This window comes from Pseudophryne corroboree, chromosome 2 (genome assembly GCF_028390025.1).
Source record: "Pseudophryne corroboree isolate aPseCor3 chromosome 2, aPseCor3.hap2, whole genome shotgun sequence".
In the NCBI taxonomy this organism is placed as follows: Eukaryota; Metazoa; Chordata; class Amphibia; order Anura; family Myobatrachidae; genus Pseudophryne; species Pseudophryne corroboree.
The window spans coordinates 134,144,242-134,162,190 of NC_086445.1; the positions used below are offsets into that span (position 1 = coordinate 134,144,242).

At 44.4% G+C, this 17,949-nt stretch overlaps 1 long non-coding RNA gene across 1 annotated transcript in view; it reads left to right on the top strand.

The window, feature by feature from the left end:
• The window catches only part of LOC135003384 (uncharacterized), a 113,143-nt gene that overhangs the window by 94,530 nt on the left and 664 nt on the right, over nucleotides 1-17,949 (top strand). Inside the window, exon 2 of the long non-coding RNA XR_010204413.1 lies at nucleotides 8,643-8,782. This is a non-coding gene — a long non-coding RNA (uncharacterized LOC135003384). The remainder of the gene's footprint in view (nucleotides 1-8,642; nucleotides 8,783-17,949) is intronic.

Here is a 17,949-nt window from a genome sequence, read left to right on the forward strand (position 1 = left end):
AGATCTGACGAGCATTTATTGAGGACAGAACACCATTTAGTACAAAATGCTCGGTTGTTCCTCCCAAGAGTGGGCACATTGTGTACCCTAAATCCCCTAGGGATTTTTTTAGAACGATGATATTCACTAAGAAATTGGCCGTGCAGCACCAGATCTGTTTCACGTTTTCTCATCCTTAGTAATTTAGTATACAGATCAGGTACTGTTTCTGCCGGTAATTCTGCAAACTCAATCTGACCAAAGTATATTTTCTCTGCATCATCGTCAGTGAGAGATAAAAAATTATTTTCTGCTGCTCTCAATAAATCCTCGTCAAACACATTGACCCCTGTCTGCATCATCATAGGTCTAGGATCAAATTACAACAAAAGGAATGCTTTATATGCAATTCTATTGCTCTGATCTGGTACGAGTATGGACAAGCGCAAGAAGTGTCCACTATGCAAAAAACACTAAAAAATACCACAGCTTGCGTGATCTAGTATGTCAGCATATCTGCCAGGCATGGAGACCAGATATCCTGGGGTAAAAACATTATTTACACATAGGGAAATTTTCACCAAAGTAGCCAAAGTTCATCCTTGAAAGCGGGTGCTTGACAAACGTACCAGAGAACCAATATAGTCCTTGATCCACTAATATTGCATTCTATATGTCCGCACTCACAGCTATATCACAGTCATCAATGGGGTGCTCCACACGGAGGCCTATATAGACTTCCACATATACCAGGTTATCTTCAAGACCCTACTGAGGGTCTCAAATAGAGGGCACTCACCAATCCGTTTCCATAGATAAAAAGTTTTATTTAGACCATTGAAGTCATCATATACATGTCGACGTTTCGGCTTCGCAGAGCCTTTTTCAAGACCACCACAGGAGACATCTGTTCAGCACGCCAGAGAGCAGCATACTGACATCTGCCTCCCGGGCTCCCTTATATAGCACAAACTTAATCACCTTAATGATTTAATTACCTAATTACCGGAAGTAGCCCTGTCACAGTGTTCTATACCATCACTGGAGCAGGTATACATATTGGACATGAGTCACAACCAATACTTATATAATAGTCATAAATACATTACCGGGTGATCGCAGCATTATTAACTACCTCTTGTAAATATAGAGACACATCACATACTTTCAGCACTTGCCTTTAATCTGTTAAAATTGCGGTATGACCGGAAGCGCATCGTATGCGCTCCACTGGTCACCGCTATGCGTTCCACTCATATTGACCGGAAGCACGTCATATGCGCTCCACCGGTGAGTGCAGTGCATTCCATCACTACTTCCGCCCAGGCGCACATCGTGTGTCTCATGGGGGAAGAAATACAACATAATCATGCAGTCAAAGTACTTGCGCTTTCTGGCGTGCTGAACAGATGTCTCCTGTGGTGGTCTTGAAAAAGGCTCTGCGAAGCCGAAACGTCGACATGTATGTGATGACTTCAATGGTCTAAATAAAACTTTTTATCTATGGAAACGGATTGGTGAGTGCCCTCTATTTGAGACCCTCAGTAGGGTCTTGAAGATAACCTGGTATATGTGGAAGTCTATATAGGCCTCCTTGTGGAGCACCCCATTGATGACTGTGATATAGCTGTGAGTGCGGACATATACAATGCAATATTAGTGGATCAAGGACTATATTGGTTCTCTGGTACCTTTGTCAAGCACCCGCTTTCAAGGATGAACTTTGGCTACTTTGGTGAAAATTTCCCTATGTGTAAATAATGTTTTTACCCCAGGATATCTGGTCTCCATGCCTGGCAGATATGCTGACATACTAGATGACACAAGCTGTGGTATTTTTTAGTGTTTTTTGCATAGTGGAAACTTCTTGCTCTTGTTCATACTCGTACCAGATCAGAGCAATAGAATTGCATATAAAGCATTCCTTTTGTTGTAATTTGATCCTAGACCTATGATGACGCAGACAGGGGTCAATGTGTTTGACGAGGATTTATTGAGAGCAGCAGAAAATAATTTTTTATCTCTCACTGACGATGATGCAGAGAAAATATACTTTGGTCAGATTGAATTTGCAGAATTACCAGCTGAAACAGTACCTGATCTGTATACTAAATTACTAAGGATGAGAAAACGTGAAACAGATCTGGTGCTGCACGGCCAATTTCTTAGTGAATATCATCGTTCTAAAAAAATCCCTAGGGGATTTAGGGTACACAATGTGCCCACTCTTGGGAGGAACAACCCAGCATTTTGTACTAAATGGTGTTCTGTCCTCAATAAATGCTCGTCAGATCTGATCCTTCTCGTAATTGAAGAGGTCACCAATGAATTGTTGAAATTACGGTCAGAGATTGAAACCTTTAAGAGTCTACATCTGAAAAAGTTGATTAACGATAAAACAGAACCATGGATAGATAGACTCAAGGGACAAATAGATTCTTATCAACAGGAATTATTACAATTTAAACGGAAGAAACTGGAAACAGTTAATATGGATTACAAATTACACACAGTTTACAGATGGTTAACGGGTAATTCTAATGAGGTCAGACTAGGTGGCCATTTAGGTATCGTAGACAGAGACCTTTCAGTCAAGAAGGTAGTTCTCCAGTACAAACATCATCGGAAGGTGAAAATACAGACTCTAATGACACCAGACAGGAACGTTTTTTAGAGACAGGGATGTATTTATACCCACCATTCCGAAGAGGAGGCGCCCGAGGAACTCGCAGAGGCGGGGTGGTAAACACAGGAAGAAGGGGTCGGCGACCCCGGAATTAAGTTCCATATTCAATTTATCCTCACACACTTTAAGTACAGCTGAATCATCAGTGTTGTCTCTTGGCCTATTCTTTGTCCCCACCATTACACATAATCCATTTGATTGGAGTGTTGATAATTTTCACCTGGGGCGAAAGCTGCGACTAAGAGAACAATTTGGTAATAAGAATGACCATGGTGAGCCAGTTGTATGTAAAAAACCTAGCTATTATGATCCAATATCACACAATGCTAGTATTAAAACATTTGTACGCATAGCAGAAGCAGATATGGTGGCAAGGGCTGATGTGAAGCCTCAATATTTTAATTTATCAATTGAACAGAGAAGTGCGTTGAAATCTCTTAAGGATAACAAGAATATTGTTATACGCCCCGCGGATTAAGGCGGGGCGGTGGTTATCCAGGACTGGAGCCAATATGACAGAGAGATCCGATACCAATTGGCGGACAAACTCACATATGTCAAATTAAAAATCAACCCTACCCAGATGTATAAAAAAACTATTGATGAGGTCATTGATTTAGGCCATCAAGGAGGATGGATTGATGACTCGGTAGCGGAATATCTTAAGGTTGAACATCCTGTTGTACCAATACTGTATACACTGCCGAAGGTCCATAAACGATTGGACAATCCTCCAGGTCGGCCGATTGTATCGGCAAAGGGCTCACTTTTGCAACCACTAGCAAATTTATGTTGATCAATTCTTACAGCCTTTAGTGTGTAATACAATGAGTTATATACGTGACACTACTGATTTTTTGTCTAAGGTCAGAGATATTGAACTGCCGGGATCTGATATATGGCTAGTGACCCTTGATGTACAATCATTGTACACGGTAATTCCACATCACGATGGTATTGATGCAATCAGACAACAACTTGTGGAAGCTCAGCATATAAAACCATCTATAGAATTTCTGATAAACCTTATTGAGTTGGCCCCTAAACAAAATTATTTCATGTATGGTGCAGACAATTATGCTCAAATACAGGGGACAGCCATGGGTTCCAATCTTGCGACAGCCTACGCTAATCTATATATGGCTGAGTATGAGCGTAAATATATATTTTCACAATATGGACATAGATTGTTAAGATATATGAGGTTTATTGACGATATCTTTTTGCTCTGGTCAGGTACTAGGGACGAGCTGGTAGCTATGATTGATAATCTTAATGGTATTGAGGGACCTATTAGATTCACCTATACGACTGATCTAACCACAATAACTTTCCTGGATGTTACACTTTGGCGGAGCGGTATAAAGCTGGATATACCGCAAGGCAATGGATCGTAATACCATCTTACAGGCTACAAGCCAGCATCCACCTATGCTCAAGGAAAGCTTGCCAATATCCCAATTCCTTCGTGTGCTGAGGATAAACTCCACAGATGAACTTGCTGAAATACAAATAGAGGAGATGAAATCCAGGTTCCTTCAGAGAGGGTACTCACTCACAACATTGAATAGATGTATTAAAAAAGCACGTCATCGCTTTAAACATCCGATTAATAAAGTTGTGAAATCAAAGAAGGATAATCGAGTTGTACATGTTAGTACATATGATCACACCTCATGCACAGCTAGAAACATCTACGGTCAACATTGGCCACTACTGACTACTGACCCCCAGCTGGGTCTCTGTGGTACCAAACCTCCAATGAGTGCATACCGGAGGGGACCGAACCTACGTCAATTGCTGATGCGTCCAACTATGCAGCCGACACATGAGCCAGTGCATTGGCTAAGGTCTGGCAGGACGGGCTGTTTTAAGCGCAAGAGTCATTTGGAACTGACACAAGTTCTTCAATTTCTGGGTGTCCTAATAGATACGCGGCAGTATGTGGTCATGCTTTCAGAGGACAGGCATACGAAGATACAGGAGCTGATCCACTCTGTTCAAAGACAGGACAAGGTTCCTTTTCACACAGCATTGCGTCTATTAGGGATGATATCTTCCACGATAGGCGTTGTGCAGTGGCAAGGTGGAGAATGAGAGTGTTGCAATGGAACACCCTGAAATATTCAAGAAGATTCACTGTCCTGGTGGAAGACCAGTCAAACATACGAGCAAGGTGTGTCACTGATGGAGCCCCAGCATGTAGTTTTAACTACGGACGCAAGTCTAACAGGTTGCGGTGCTCATCTGCAGAGGCAAAGTTGTCAAGGAGAATGGTCCCTGACAGAGGCAGGTTATTCGTCAAATCAGCTCGAAATGAGAGCGGTGTGGTTGGCCATATGCGAATTCCGGGATCAACTTGTAGGGAAACATCTAAGAGTCTTCTCGGGCAATGCGGCAGTAGGGGCTTATTTGAATCACCAAGGTGGGACAAAGATTCGAACAATCATGTTGGAAGTCTCGTACATCATGCAGTGGGCACAACAACATTTGAAGTCCCTGACGGCTCTACATGTTCCAGGCGTAGACAACGTGTTGGCAGATTATCTAAGTCGAAATCAAGTTCAGTCCGGGGAGTGGGCGTTAAGTACTCAAGTATTCAAAAGTATAGTAGACAGGTTCGGGCAACCCGATATAGATCTCATGGCTACCGACCTCAACGCAAAGCTGCCTCGATTCTTCTCGAGGTATTACCTTCCAACGTCAGAAGGAGTGCCCTTTCTCTAGTGTGGGAGTTCAGACTGGGGTATGTCTTTCCTCCTTTTCCTCTCATAGCCAGAACACTGAAGAAGATCAGAGAAGAGAGAGCGTAAATAATTGTAGTAGTCCCTTATTGGCGGAGAAGGACTTGGTTTCCAACAGTACAGAACATGTCTGTCGAAAAAATGTGGAGATTACCGGTAGTCAGGAGGCTGTTGCATCAAGGCCTCTAGAATACCCAAACCCGCAGAGTCTTCAGCTTACGGCTTGGAAATTGAACGGAGTTTACTAAAAGCAAGGGTCTGTCCGAATCGGTTGTTCAGTTACTTTTAAAAGCCAGGAAGAAGGTCTCTTCAGACGCTTATTATAGAATATGGAGAGCTTTTATTGTCTGGTCGGAAGATAAGTTTGATGTGTTGAAGGCTGAAACCGCACAAGTTCTGCAGTTTCTTTATGACGGATTTGTCAAGGGTTTGGCAGTTTTCAACTCTCAAGGTGCATATATCGGCTCTGAGTGTTCTGTTAGACAGAAAATTATTTCAGGATGAGTTAATTAAGAAGTTCTGTCAAGCCATGAAAAGAATAAGACCAAGAGTTAGGTTGATAGTGGGATATAAATCTAATTTTAAATGCTTTGACGCAGCATCCATTCGAGCCGTTACAAGAGGTTGGTGTGAAATTTCTCACTTGGAAGGTAGTTTTCCTTACGGCCGTTACTTCAGCAAGGAGAGTTGGAGAATTGCAAGCTCTGTGGGTAGAAGAGCCTAAGAATATTATCTGATAAGGTTGTGTTGAGAACAAACCCGTCTTTCCTGACAAAGTCGTGTCAACCTTTCATATCAATCAGGAAATCATCTTACCAGCTTTTTTCCCTCAACCAAAGAATGATGAGGAATGCAGGTTGCATACTTTAGATCTGGTTAGGGCAATAACCATTTATCTGGACAGAGTAAAATCCTTCAGGAAAGAGAAGAGTTTGTTCCTAGTATCTGTTGGGTCGCGCAAAGGGTGTATGCCGACAAAGCAAACCATTGCGAGATGGATAAGAGAGCTGCTCACATTCGTATATCAAGGAGATGGTCGTGAAGTTCGGGAGAATATCAAGGCACACTCGACTAAGGCAGTTTCTGTCTCATGGGCTAGGAATGTGCAGGTGGCGATTGAAGACATATGTGCAGCAGCACGTGGTCATCTGTACACACCTCCTCTGGGCATTGTGCTTTGGATATTGTTAAAGCTCACTTTGGTAACCAGGTCCTACAACAGGCCTTGGTCTAATTAAATATTAAGCATCAAATGTTTTGTTTTGTTTTGTGTGAGTCCCTCCCGTAATTCAGCTTTGGTATATCCCATCGTATGGCTGCCATGAAGTAAGTAAAAGAAAGCAGCGAATTATACTTAAGATAATTCCATTTCTTTGAAGTACTTCATGGCAGCCCATGAACTACCCACCCTGTGGGAGTGTTTTTCTTCAAAACATAACGGAGACACTCAAAAGACCGGGAATAGGGGGAGGGGTGCACTCATATAGCCAAAGTGGGCATGTATTAGAAGAAAGAACCTCCTGTCTATGCTAGGGGAATGGGTCGTTAACCCATCGTATGGCTGCCATGAAGTACTTCAAAGAAATGGAATTATCGTAAGTATAATTCGCTGCTTTCCGAAATACGGAATATTCCGAATCACGGACTTTTTTGAGTGAGAGTGAGATAGTGAAACCTTTGTTTTCTGATGGCTCAATGTACACAAACTTTGTTTAATACACAAAGTTATTAAAAATATTGTATTAAATGACCTTCAGGCTGTGTGTATAAGGTGTATATGAAACATAAATGAATTGTGTGAATGTACACACACTTTGTTTAATGCACAAAGTTATTACAAATATTGGCTTCAATTACCTTCAGGCTGTATGTATAAGGTGTATATGAAACATAAATGCATTCTGTGCTTAGATTTAGGTCCCATCACCATGATATCTAATTATGGTATGCAATTATTCCAAAATACGGAAAAATCCGATATCCAAAATACCTCTGGTCCCAAGCATCTTGGATAAGGGATACTCAACCTGTATATATATATATATATATATATATATACTGTACATATACACAGTATTACACAAGGGAAAATAAGTGATGGGACTTCAAACATTCCAAAACTGGACTGGATGAAACTGTCGTTCAAATTAAAATAAGCAATAAATGAAGATATTTTGGGGTACTCTGGGAAGATGTTGCTACAATTTATTGGTACCCAAAAAAATATGGAAAATGTACTATATAATAATAATAATAATAATAATAATAATATTACTGCTACTACTACTACTACTACTACTAATAATAATAATAATAATAATAATAATAATAATAATAATTTCACATAGAATACAGGGTTTCAACAAATTGGATGGGCTTTTGTATAGGTTACAGACCTCTGGCCTGAATTCAACCTTGTCTTCTCAATTGCAGTTTACATGTGTTTCGGTGTGACTGTACATAATTCTGTATAACTGCATCGCAGATCAGGAAATGGCTTAAAATGTTGTTGTGGAAAAGGGAATTTGGGTGAGTCCTATTAGGATGTACTATTGTCTGTTCTGTCGTTTCCTTGTTATTTATATGATTGTTTTATTGTTTGTTTTCGGTCAGTTTCTATTCCGTGTCCTGGGGTGTTTGGGTGCAGAGTGCTTTAAACTTGCTGCAAATAAATAAATAGCATTAATTGTTATGACGCAAATATCGGACCATGCATTCAGAGGACCAATAGCCGCGGACTTGACCACGTTTTTGAGCATATATTTAGTGTCTTGGTTTTGAAAATGGGATGCTGCATGACGGGTGATAGATTATTTTTAACTTCGTCTTGTTTCATAATCAGTGTCTGTGGATTTGGATAAGCAATATTCCTATTTATATCAACGTTCAGCGTCAGGTGTAACGATGATCAAAAAAGACCCAATCATTAAAAAAATGTTGAACATTTATAATTTATAGAACAGTTCTCATATGGGGGTTATGTAGTATGTTCTGAGATTACGGAATTGACGTGATTTTTAGGGAGTTTGCTGATAAATTTAACGCTGCAATCAATTATACGGCAAAATCAACCTTATAGCTGATTGTTGTTTGAAATTTCGAGGTAAATTTACAGAAATCATGCTGGTTCCGTAATCACTACTACTTGCATATTTTTTTGATCTGACTCCTTTTATAGTACGGCTGGCTACTCCAGGCATACACAAGGTCATCGATTCTGCTTTGCCATTCAGGACAAAAAGAGAGCTTGTACCACACCACATACAGCAGAGCCCTAATTACAGTACCCACATCTATTGGATCATTGGAGGAAAGATTCCCAGCCTGACTATTGGACACCGGGAATGGGACTTGTCACAGCACGGATAGCATGGTAATTGCATTAATACCTCATACAACAGTATTCTTAGCTTCGATTCCTACTAAGGCTCTATTTGTGTATAGTTTGTATGATATATGTTTAAGTTGCCGCCAGTCGGGATCCCGGCATTCAGGATACCGACACCGGAATCCTGACAGCTGGCAACACCGGCAGCCGGAATACCGGCCAAACAGGACTAGCCCCACTTGTGGGTGTCCACGATACCCATGGAGTGGGTATAGAACCTCTGGCGAGTGCAGCGAGCCACCGTGCCCGCAGCATGGTGAGCGCAGCAAGCCTGCAAGGGAACTCTTGCGCTCGCCCTGTCTGCGTATGCAGAGATTTGCGTCCATCTCTAGATCAGGTCCTCAGGGCTTAATTCTGCAAAGTTTGCAATTGCAACTGTATTTGATCAGTAACAGCTTTGCAAATGCAATCCATAGCAATGCAAATGCAGGAAGCGGTGCATACCACCTCCTTCCTGCATTTGCATCGCGATCACATATGGGATGAACATCGCGGTCATTAGTTGCAATGTTCATGTCACAACTGAGGGCCTGAGCTGACGGAAGGCAGCCTCAGTTGTAGGGGCTGAGATGTACCGGAACCTGGGAGGTTGTATCAGACCCCTGGACATGTAAGTAACATGAAGAAAAACCGCCCGAAGGCGTGACCACGACAACTTGAGTAAAAGTCAATGATATTTATTTATGACAAACTCCATGCATCACAGTAGCAGTAAAAGGTAACATAAAAATCAGCAGAGAAATAATAATACAGTTCCTGGGTACTACAGGGTGGCAGGGGCCACAGAGCTCTGGTGGTATGAGACAGTTCTTATTATCTGCAAGTTGGAAAGTCCTTACCAGGCTCAACTGTAGCAATGAGGAAAGCCCAGGGTCGTACCAGCTGGTGTTCCAGGGAAAGCTGGACTGCTGTAGATAAAATGCTGCTGTGGGTACTGGTTAGAACCAGACAGGTGTTGGCACGGAGTGGATACTGGCTGGAACCAGTTAAATAATAAATAAAGCTTGAGAGCGATGCAATGTAGATGAAATGTAGAATTTGAGAGCGGAGAAATAATAATACCGGTGGAGAGTGGTAAACTGCAGAAAGGACACCGGCCCTTTAAGAGAAGCTGTACACTGCTGGAAGCTGAGCTGGAAGCAGGTGATGTTGTAGCTGGAAACAGGTGAGTCCAGTATGGATCGGAGAGTCAGGCTACACCGCAGATGGAATGCTGGTGCGGGTCTCTATAGCAGAAGTCTGGAGACAGGAGCTGGAACCTGGAAGACATTCACAGAAGAGAGACAAACTGGAACTAGGTTTGACAACCAAAGCACTGACGCCTTCCTTGCTCAGGCACAACCTATTTATACCTGCAGCAAGGAAGGCGTTGGCTAGGCAATTATGCAAATTAATAATACTGACAACGGATTGGTAGGAATGATCAGCTGACAGAATCCAAGATGGCTGCGCCCATGCAGACACTTGGAGGGAAGTTTGGATTGTAATCCATGTGGTCTGGAAAACAGTAATGGCGGCGCCGGCCACCGGAGACAGGAGATGCCAGGCTGACAGATGCACATCCGACCACGCGGACACAGCGGAGGCCGCGGCTGACGTAATCGCCACTCTGAATGCAGAAGCTCAGGGACTGCGGCGGAGGCCGCGGGAGACGCCATGCCAGATGTATAAGGCGTTACTGTGACTGCGTCCAGAGAGACAGGAGAGGATGCGGGAATGTGCACATCAGGATAACAGATGGGATCCGGTCCTGGAGCGCTGAGCCAGCCTTAGGAGGCATCTGATAGGTAAGAAATGGCGTCCAGATACCCGGATCGTGACAGCACCCCCCCCTTTAGGAGTGGCCCCAGGACACTTCTTTGGCTTTTGAGGAAACTTGGAATGGAATCTCCGGACCAAGACAGGAGCATGGACATCAGAAGCATTGGTCCATGAACGTTCCTCAGGGCCATAACCCTTCCAGTCAATAAGATACTGAAGTTGACCGTAACGGTGACGTGAGTCCAGGATCTTGGCTACTTCATACTCAACGCCTCGTTGAGTTTGGACTTTTGGAGTTGGAGGAAGTGAGGAATGAAACCGATTCAAGATTAACGGTTTCAACAGGGAAACATGGAATGTCCTGGGTATCTTTAAGAAGGGAGGCAACTGGAGTCTGTAAGCAACAGGATTGATGACTTGATCAATTTTAAAAGGACCGATGTAGCGAGGTGCAAACTTCATACTGGGAACTCTTAACCTCAAATTCTTCGTGGATAACCATACCCGATCACCCACCTTGAGAGCAGGAACTGCTCGACGCTTCTTATCCGCAAACTTCTTGTACCTGAACGATGCCTTGAGCAGAGCTGATCGTACGCTCTTCCAGATATTGGCAAACTGATGCAAGGTGATATCCACTGCGGGAACAGAAGTTGCTGGAAGCGGTTGGAACTCAGGGACTTTAGGGTGGAATCCAAAGTTGGTGAAGAATGGTGTTGAAGAAGATGAAGAATGATACTGGTTGTTATGACAGAACTCGGCCCAGGGAAGTAATTGAACCCAGTCATCTTGAGAGGAGGACACATAGATGCGGAGGAAGGACTCCAAGGCCTGATTCACCCTCTCAGTTTGACCATTGGTCTGAGGATGGTAAGCCGTGGAAAACTTTAGCTTGACTTGGAGGACTTGACATAAACTTCGCCAGAATTTGGCTGTGAATTGAACTCCTCGATCTGAGATAATTTCTTCTGGAAGACCGTGGAGTCGAAAGATCTCTTGTATGAATACTTGAGCCAACTTGGAAGCTGACGGAAGACCGGTGAGAGGAATGAAGTGTGCCATCTTGGTGAACCGGTCAACTACCACCCAGATGGTATTAAACTTGTTGCACATGGGCAAATCTGTAATAAAATCCATCGACAAATGGGTCCATGGTCGACGGGGAACAGATAGTGGAACCAGTTGCCCCGCAGGCGACTGGCGGGATACTTTATGTTGAGCACACTTTGGGCAAGATGCAATAAACTCCAAAACGTCCTTTTTCAGAGTTGGCCACCAATAGGACCTAGAGATAAACTCCAGGGTTTTTTGGATACCTGTATGTCCGGCAAAGCGGGAAGCATGGGCCCAATGCATGAGCTTCTTCCTTAGTGTCGGCTTCACAAAACTTTTCCCTGATGGGGGCGTAGAGTCCATCCCTACCGTGGAGAATTCCAACGGATTTATAATAGGATGCTTGTCTGAAGACTCTGACTCATTTTCTTGCTCCCATGAGCGGGAAAGGGCATCGGCCTTGCGATTCTGAGAGCCCGGACAGAACTGGAGTTTAAAGTCGAACCTGGAAAAGAAAAGTGCCCATCTGGCCTGACGAGGGTTGAGACATTGTGCGCCTTTCAGATATAGAAGGTTCTTGTGGTCTGTAAGGATGGTGATTGAATGAGAAGCTCCCTCCAACAGATATCTCCACTCCTCTAGAGCGAGCTTGATGGCTAGCAACTCCTGGTCGCCAATGGCATAGTTGCACTCCGCTGGGGAGAACTTCCGTGAGAAGAAACTGCAAGGATGTAAATGGCCATCTTTAGCCCTCTGAGATAACACCGCTCCTACTCCAACGGAGGAGGCATCCACCTCTAGGATGAAAGGAGAGTCGATGTCAGGCTGTTTCAGGACAGGTGCAGAGATGAACCTCTGTTTTAAAAGATGAAAAGCTTGCATGGCTTCTTCAGACCACTTGGACGGGTTAGCACCCTTCTTGGTGAAAGCAGTAATAGGCGCCACAATGGTGGAAAAGTCTCGTATAAACTTTCGGTAATAATTGGCGAACCCTAAGAACCTCTGGACCCCTTTGAGGGTTAAGGGTACCGGCCAATTCTGGATTGCTTGTAGTTTCTCAGGATCCATCTCTAGTCCGGAACCGGACACAATGTACCCTAGAAAAGGAATGGACTTGACTTCAAAGACGCATTTCTCTAATTTGCAATAGAGATGATTGACACGGAGACGGGACAGAACCTCCTTTACCCAAAAACGATGTTCCTCTAAATTGTTGGCAAAAATGAGGATATCATCTAGATAAACCACGACATGACGGTATAGAATGTCTCTGAAGATCTCATTGACGAAATGCTGGAAGACAGCTGGAGCATTGCTCAATCCGAAGGGCATGACGAGGTACTCATAATGTCCGTCACGGGTGTTAAATGCGGTCTTCCACTCGTCACCCTCACGGATCCGGATGAGATTGTATGCACCTCTCAAGTCCAGCTTTGTAAAGATGGTAGCACCGCTAACTCTGTCAAAGAGCTCAGTAATCAGGGGTAAAGGATAGCGGTTCTTGATGGTAATGTTCAAACCTCTGTAGTCGATGCACGGCCGCAGACCACCATCCTTCTTTTTTACAAAAAAGAAGCCTGCGCCGGCTGGAGAAGAAGGTCGAATGAACCCCTTTGCTAGGTTCTCTTTAATGTATTCCTCCATAGAATGCGTCTCGGGCAGAGACAACGGATAAGTTCGGCCTCGAGGTGGAACCTTCCCTGGAACGAGATCAATCGGGCAGTCCCATTCTCTATGAGGAGGAAGGATATCAGCAGAAGCTTTACTGAACACATCCGTGAAATCTTGATATGGAGGAGGTGGAACATCAGACGACCTGGGGGAGGAAGAACAGACAGGCAACACTTTAAACAAACATGTCTCAGCACAGGAGGAACCCCATGCCAGGATTTGCGTAGTCGTCCAATCAATTGTAGGATTGTGAAGACGGAGCCATGGAAGGCCCAGGACCACAGGATGTGTGGCTCTTGGAATCACTAAAAGTGAAATAAGTTCGGAATGAAGAACTCCCACTCTCAGACGAACTGGTAGAGTCCTTAGAGCAATAACTGTATCAAAAATTTTACTGCCATCCACGGCAGTTAAGGAAAAGGAGGAAGGAAGTCTCTCGGTGGGTAGGGACCACCGTTTAACATAGGCTTCGGTAATAAAGTTCCCAGCTGCTCCGGAATCCAGGAGGGCAATGACGTTCTGATAACGTTGAGCAACTTGAAGCGAGACTGGGAGATTACAATCTTGAGGAGATGGAGAGGAGATCATTACTCCTAGCCGGCCCTCTCCTTGGCGAGCTAGGATTTGGAGTTTTCCCGGACGTTTGGGACAGGCATTAATAGTGTGAGACGGAGCTGCACAATACAGACAGAGAGACTCAGAGAGACGTCTTCGGCGCTCAGCAGGAGTTAAACGGGAACGGCCAATTTGCATGGGTTCATCTTTAGTTGGTGACAGTTGGCGAGGAGGAGGAGCAGAAGATTTTGGAGCAGATGATCTTCCACGCTCAATTGCTCTCTCTCTGAAACGTAAGTCAACTTTTGTACAAAGTGAGATTAGCTCATCTAACTTGGAGGGTAAGTCTCTGGTAGCTAACTCATCTTTAATACGCTCGGATAAACCATGCCAGAATGCAGCATACAGGGCCTCGTCGTTCCATGCCAGTTCAGATGCCAGGATCTGGAACTGTATAAGATATTGTCCTACAGTATGTGATCCCTGGCGTAAACGGAGAATCTCAGACGAAGCTGAAGTTACCCGGCCTGGCTCGTCGAAGATGCGCCTGAATGTTGACACGAATGCAGTGTAAGAAGATAGCAGGGTGTCGGACCTCTCCCATAACGGTGATGCCCAGTCAAGGGCTGAGCCACTGAGAAGAGAGATGATGTAGGCAATTTTTGTTCGGTCACTGGGAAAATTGCCAGGTTGTAGCTCAAACTGAATTGAGAAATGGTTGAGAAATCCCCTGCAGAATCTTGGAGATCCGTCAAATTTTGCTGGCGTTGGAAGATGAAGACGTGGAGCAGAAATGGGTAAGGTGGGTGGGGTTATAGTTGGAGTCACTGTGGTTGACGCCCCAGATGCGCCTGATCCACGGAGAGTTGTCTGAATCCCATCCAGCCGAGTAGAGAGATCCTGGAGACAGCGGATGATGTGGCCCTGTGCAGCCTCCTGATGTTCAAGTCGGGCTGCCAGTTCTTGCATCGGCCTGGCCGCTTGATCCTGGTCTCCTGCTGGATTCATTTGGTCAGTGCTTACTGTCACAACTGAGGGCCTGAGCTGACGGAAGGCAGCCTCAGTTGTAGGGGCTGAGATGTACCGGAACCTGGGAGGTTGTATCAGACCCCTGGACATGTAAGTAACATGAAGAAAAACCGCCCGAAGGCGTGACCACGACAACTTGAGTAAAAGTCAATGATATTTATTTATGACAAACTCCATGCATCACAGTAGCAGTAAAAGGTAACATAAAAATCAGCAGAGAAATAATAATACAGTTCCTGGGTACTACAGGGTGGCAGGGGCCACAGAGCTCTGGTGGTATGAGACAGTTCTTATTATCTGCAAGTTGGAAAGTCCTTACCAGGCTCAACTGTAGCAATGAGGAAAGCCCAGGGTCGTACCAGCTGGTGTTCCAGGGAAAGCTGGACTGCTGTAGATAAAATGCTGCTGTGGGTACTGGTTAGAACCAGACAGGTGTTGGCACGGAGTGGATACTGTCTGGAACCAGTTAAATAATAAATAAAGCTTGAGAGCGATGCAATGTAGATGAAATGTAGAATTTGAGAGCGGAGAAATAATAATACCGGTGGAGAGTGGTAAACTGCAGAAAGGACACCGGCCCTTTAAGAGAAGCTGTACACTGCTGGAAGCTGAGCTGGAAGCAGGTGATGTTGTAGCTGGAAACAGGTGAGTCCAGTATGGATCGGAGAGTCAGGCTACACCGCAGATGGAATGCTGGTGCGGGTCTCTATAGCAGAAGTCTGGAGACAGGAGCTGGAACCTGGAAGACATTCACAGAAGAGAGACAAACTGGAACTAGGTTTGACAACCAAAGCACTGACGCCTTCCTTGCTCAGGCACAACCTATTTATACCTGCAGCAAGGAAGGCGTTGGCTAGGCAATTATGCAAATTAATAATACTGACAACGGATTGGTAGGAATGATCAGCTGACAGAATCCAAGATGGCTGCGCCCATGCAGACACTTGGAGGGAAGTTTGGATTGTAATCCATGTGGTCTGGAAAACAGTAATGGCGGCGCCGGCCACCGGAGACAGGAGACGCCAGGCTGACAGATGCACATCCGACCACGCGGACACAGCGGAGGCCGCGGCTGACGTAATCGCCACTCTGAATGCAGAAGCTCAGGGACGGCGGCGGAGGCCGCGGGAGACGCCATGCCAGATGTATAAGGCGTTACTGTGACTGCGTCCAGAGAGACAGGTGAGGATGCGGGAATGTGCACATCAGGATAACAGATGGGATCCGGTCCTGGAGCGCTGAGCCAGCCTTAGGAGGCATCTGATAGGTAAGAAATGGCGTCCAGATACCCGGATCGTGACAGTTCATCTGTGACGGCAGGTTGAGTAAGCCTGAGCTTACAGCGCGATCACATATGGGATGAACATCGCGGTCATTAGTTGCAATGTTCATCTGTGACGGCAGGTTGAGTAAGCCTGAGCTTACAGGTTGAGTAAGCTTACTCAGGCTTGCCCTAGCAGTGCATGGCCTAGCCACTCCCGGAGAACGGGAAAGCACTCCACCCCAGTCCCTCCCCCCGAAAGCCTCTGTCTGTCAATCAAGTAGAGGCATTCGCATCCCTGTGATGCGATCGCGGGACCAGTTCTGCACATGCGTAGAATGGGTCCTACACAGGCGCAGTTTCCCGACCATCGGGAAACTGTCCATTGGATCGCAATCCCTTAGTACCTTAGCACACATGGGTGGATGCCATCTGGGTCATGTGCTTTATTAGTTTTAATCAGGGGTGTGCGCTGGGCCATTTTTTGGGGTTTGGATCTGGATCTCCTATGTGTTTTGGATCTGGATTGGGTTTTGCCAAAACCACCCTGTGGGTTTTGGTTTTGGTTCTGGATCTGGATTTTTTTAAAAATTTTTGTAAATCATAAAACCATTTAAAATAATAGAAATTTGGGGTGTTTTTGTTCCTACGGTATTATTAACCTCAATAATATTCATTTCCACTCATTTCCAGTCTCTTCTGAACACCTCACAGCTCACAATATTGTTTTTATCCAGTTATGGCCAAAAGGTTGCACCGAGGTAGCTGGATGACGAAACTAAGTGACAGATTAGATTAGATTAGAGGCCCATAGGAGTTGAAGTATGTATGTAGTGGAAGGCAGGTAAAGGAAGGAAGGATTGATTATAGTAAATTTTATATTATTTTTATTCCAAAGCAAATTTATGAGGAAGGAGGGTCTAGAAATGTGCATAACGGCTTGGATTTATCCACCAGACTCCAATTCCAAGTAAAAACCAAAATGTCATCATCCAAGGGTCAGATCTTGCAGGTCTTGTCCTTTGTCCAGGATGTCTGCAATAAAATGGAAAGGAAATATATTTAATTAATAAAAAATTCATTGCGTATATTGGTCAAACACATACGTATGTTTACATGGTACATACTGTGCATAAAGCTGGCTGAGGCAACTAAACTCTACACCCACAAATAGCGAACATTGGGCCTTATTCAGGTTGGATCTCAAAACTTGCAATTTGCAATCTGGCCGCATATGTGCAGCGTTCACATTGTGCACGCGCTAGCAAAAACAGCGACAGAAAATGCGTATACATTGTGATTGCAATGCAGCGCTGTTTGAGTGACAGGAAGCCGGCGTTTCTGGGCGGAAATCCAACGTTTTCTGAGGGTGTCTGAAAAAACACAGGCGTGCCCAGGTGTTTTTAAGGAGGGCCTCTGATGTCAGTGATGACCACTTCCAGCCTCTTGTTTAGCAAAAATTGTGAACGACCTTGCCTGGCGTAGATAGGAAAAATCTTTGATGTTCCGGTAATTACGATCACCCCTTATATTGCGATGCATTCGCAATTTTTACAATGGGCGTTTTTTCTCTATTTCTGTGCGGCAACTATTTCATCGCAGCAACTGCTTTTTAGCAAAACTTCAATCCTTACTGAATTAGGCCCATTATCCATTTAAAAATTCCTGAATTCCTGTAAAAGAAAGAAATGAAGGATTAGCTCAGAAAGGATTTGACAGTAGTTAAGTACTACTTGGCCCATCTATTCACACAAAAACAAATTAAAAACTCTTTTTTGAGCCTGGAAAATTTCGGAACATTTTTGCCATTCTGCTAATTTTT